The sequence below is a fragment of the Cupressus sempervirens genome, chromosome 3, assembly GCF_028749045.1.
Source record: "Cupressus sempervirens isolate cs-2001-9-10 chromosome 3, ASM2874904v1, whole genome shotgun sequence".
NCBI lineage: Eukaryota > Viridiplantae > Streptophyta > Pinopsida > Cupressales > Cupressaceae > Cupressus > Cupressus sempervirens.
In genome coordinates this window covers 604,657,294-604,662,043 of record NC_143120.1, presented here as the reverse complement: position 1 = coordinate 604,662,043, position 4,750 = coordinate 604,657,294, and positions in this window count along the sequence as shown.

Genomic DNA, 4,750 nt, shown 5'->3' with positions numbered 1-4,750 from the left:
AAGAAATTATATTGAATTCAATTCAGATATGATGAGACAATCTTCTTGCAACATGTTAGGCATATGGCCTACTTGGTGCAACAATGTATTGTAGTGCCTACCCCTAAGTCGCATTTCAGTCATCCTTGCCAAACTCTTTTAGGCTAGTTTTATACTTGATATTTTGTAGCATTACTTTTAGATTTTCAGATATTATTTCAGACTTAGTTTATTATATGATGAGATTACTTGGTACTCTATATTTGATGCATGTATGATGATTATTCAGTGTTTTCAGTTATCGATGATGATTAGTTAGATGGTTTATTATCACATGTGCTTTCTTATGGATGCTTAACCCATACTACATGTGTATGGTGTGCGTGTTTGTTTTCTTTATGTATGATGTTTCTGATGTGGTTAAGGAAGGGAGTCGTAGTCACCTGCTAGTCGAGATCTACACGATGCACCACTTCCTGCCATTGTCTGTTTAGCTTAGAATATTATGTTTGTACATGCGTAGATTTTATGCAGGTTGCAGGTACTAGGTATCGACTTCCCTGAATTGCCAGGATGAGTGTACCTATCGCATTATCTCAATGGTAAGAGAGGGGAGATAAACTCTTAAGTCCAAATCCTAAACCCTTTAGCCAATTGTCCTAATTGATAATTAGGACAAGTATCTGAGTTAAGTACCCTCCAAATGCATCAAAAGATGTAATTTCGTGATTATAACCCTTTTGTTTGATTTAGTATGTATTTTTCTATGATGGGTTTTCGTATGTTGCTTTATGAGCCCTTGATGTATTTTCTATTAATTAAGTCTAATTAAAAAGATTAATTAATGATTTAATTTAATGGAGAATTAATATGATGTCTTTAATATTTAATTAATTGAGAAATTAAATAAATAAAAGAATTAAAATTTGGAGATAAAAGTTTAAGGATAAATTTAGAGCATGATAATATTTATTTAATTTAATAATAATATATCTAGAGTTCATTTTAAAATAAATGCTAAATATTATTGTTATTTAAATTAATTAAATATTTTATCAATTAAGTTTCTAAAATAAATTAAAAGTTGAAAGATATTAAATTATTAAAGTTTCTAGATCGCATGATGTGAGCTTGAGTTGAAAATAAAAGAAATGAATTAAAAGATAAAATAAGTAGAAATAATAATGTTATTTTAATTTCATAAAGTGCGCATGGGATTAAAATTAATAAAGATTAAAAATAGAAGTCAAGTGAAATATTAAATAAAATTATTTAATAATTCATTTAAGGTGCATTAAAAGATAAAGCAAAGAATTAATACAAGTTAATTTTAGAGTTAACTCAGTTAAGCAAAGAGTCCTCTCGGGTGAACGCACAATCAGTGCCCCGATTTGAGGAGAAAACTCCTTATCACAACTTTGGGGGTTCATTTTTGTGAGACGATGAATTTGGGAAAGAATTTTTGGAGACACGAATTTTGGGAACAAAATTTGGAGACGAATTTTGGAGGAGAATTTGGACGCGAATTTTGAAAGGGAATCTTCTCACAATTCTCGGTTGGTTGCATATTAGCATAAGGTTCAGGTAGGGTCTTGTGTTTTGATTTCTGATTAAATTATGCAATTTGACATTCCTGTCTACTTCATGTTTGTAAAAAAAGATTGTTTTCTCAAATTTCATTGTATGGATCTTTCCACCCTCCGTTCTAATCTTTTGCTATCCAATTATTGAGAAATTATTATAAAGAAAGAATTTTTATAAAAATAAAAAAAAACTACAATGCGAATTACATATATATATATATATATATATATATATATATATATATATATATATATATATAAATTGAATTGGGGAGAAATTTGTTTCGTAACATATATATTTATAACAATAAAACAAAACAAACAAGAAAATCAACAAAAATATATAAATACCCCACTTACCTCCACCCGTGGCTATATAGCCACGAAAATGCACTTCTTTTACATTGCTTTTTGTAACTTTTCAAAAAAAATTCTAAGTCCTCTCCTTCGTAAGAAAGTGCATTTCCATGGCTGTATAGACATTGCCACTTACCTCCTATGTTTGGCGGCTCCCACCTGCGTTGACATTGTACTTGACTGGATTTGGGAGCTGGTGAAATTAAACCAGCGCACGACTTAATAATAGGGCTGATGGCCTTTAATAATACAGTGCCCAATACTTTTTTTTAAACATTAGCAGGCCTTATGAATTTTGTTTAATGTTTAAAGTTTACTTTTAAAAAAAAAAAAAACTTATAAGCTTTGCACGTTTCTCACATATTATTAATGTTTAAAAGTTATATAATATAAAGTTATTATAATTAGATAACTTTTTTAATTAATATGATTTATAAAATAAATTTTATTATTATTTAATAATTATTATTAATAGTTTTAATATTAAATGTATTATTAATTAATAATACTTTATTAATAAGTTTTATAATGTAAACTTATTATTATTTAATAATATTTATTGATAGATTTTATTATTATTTGTCAATTTAAATATTAATGCATTTTAATATAGTTTTTGTAATTATTAATTTATTAATAGTTTTTGGTTAAATATTAATAAATTGATAATTAATGAAGATATTAATATAAATATTTAGATCAAGAATTATTAATTAATATAATTAAAATTGGTTTAATTAAAGTTAATTAATAACGGATATTATTTGATAAAATTGTAGAATTATATTATTGATTTAAAACATGATGGGAGGGTAATTCTAGTTTCATTCGAACAAATGAATGAGTCAACCTGTAGGGTAATCTAGAAATCTTTTGAACTTGAATCATAACTTGAAATGAAAATTGAAATTCTAATGTTTAACGCAATTGTATGTTTTCAAATCCAAATTGTTAGACTATTATGTTTTTTATTTATTGTCTATGCTTTGGGGTGTTTCGGAGTTCATTAGATGTTGACCAGTTATAGGTTGTTACCAGAGGCTTGGGAGTAATGCGAATGTGATGCTATGAAGATTTGTTCTCGATCATTTTAAACCCAACCATGGTGATGTGTTGATATGCTCTATGATGGATGTTTTTACTGTTTATTACTGCTTTCCAGTTTCTTCATGTGAAGCTAAGGTGTTTTAAGTGATTGTTTTTTATGATGTCATGTTGTGACATGTTTTGACTTGACCATTTTGGAGTCTTTGATCAATATTGTGTTTTATTTTGGGATTTTTTTTTTTTGGTTGCTTGCTAAGAACCGATGGATATTGTGATTTATCATTGATGCCTTCATTTGTTGATAGAGAACTATTGTGATCATGATGATTATTATTTGATGCTTTCCAGTTTCTCGTGGAGAACTGATGTGACTATTGTGGTTTATCTTTTGATGCTTTCCAGTCGCTTGTATAAGACTGAGGTGATTTAGTGTTTTGTGATTTCATGAGCCTAGGGTAGGTTATCTATGTGTAGTGTCGGGAAGTGGCTTGCAATGAGGGACGGGAAACCCGAAGTGGCTCTGGGGATGACTCATTGTAAGTTGTTTGTTTTAATAAGTGAAAACATCTCACCTAAATACTGACTTAAATGAACCTAATAAGATAACTGTATGTTCTCTCCCATGCCTTGAGTGCTAGTACAAACTAGGATGGGGTAGAGAGAATGCTTGGTTGCGACCTTGCATTCCATGGTATGCCTCATCAATACGAGAGGATACTAGTGGCCCCAGGATTACTAGGGACCCGAGATTCCTGAGGGATTTCTCGGGTAACTTCCAATGTGATTCATGTGATGACACTTTCCCGCTTGCATAGTAGATTCCTACGTGTCTTATGGTGCCTCTGGGTCTAGATGTCTATCTATGTTGGAACCTTTGAGTTAGTGTACTTTTAGGATTTCCTAGACTTAGAGAGTACTTATGTTTCGTGTTTTGATATCCTGTTTGGGACTTGAGACTATCTCCTTAGCGCGGTGGGAGTGGACCATTTAGGTTCCACGTGGTCGGGTGGTAGTGCTTTTACTCTTACCATTGAGATTCGTCCGTGGTCACCGTGGCTGGAGCTTTCTTGGATGGCGTTTACTTTCATTCTGTTCATGGATTATTATTGATGTATGGTTAGATTTTATGATGAATGTTTTATCATTATGGATGTATGGATGTATCATGTATCATGTATGGTGGATGATTTCATTTATTTTACTGTACTTTTTATCATGGATTTGAGGGTGATGTATCTTTATTTTTACATATGTATATTCTTTTAAGCCTTTCATACCCTGTGACATGTACAGTGGATGATTGAGTATTCCGAATTAATTTGCCAAGAGGCATTCGAAACAAATGTATATTATGGACATTGGACTTTATTATTATTCTTTCATGTGGATGTGGTAGTTGTTAGACTTAGAATTAATTAAATTTAAATGTGACTCAATGTCTTGGGATCGTTAAGGGATGTAACCTGTTATGTATGGTTGTTGATGATTACACGTTATTGCTTCTGCTATTTTGTGTTTGATGTGTATGTTATACATTCTTACTTTAAAAAAAAAATGTTTAGCAAAATTAGTAAACTTTAGGTTAATTCTTTTTGATCCCTTGGTGGGGCGTTACATGTACACTCAAATATAATATGCAAGCTTAGAAGCTCGAATTCACAAAGCCAAAATTCTTGGTATCTTCCTTCTATCTAACTTCATTCTACTTAATGTAATCCTAGATCTCAAGTTATATAACTAGCAAGACCACAAGTCGGCTCGTCAAGCAATTTATCACAAAATAT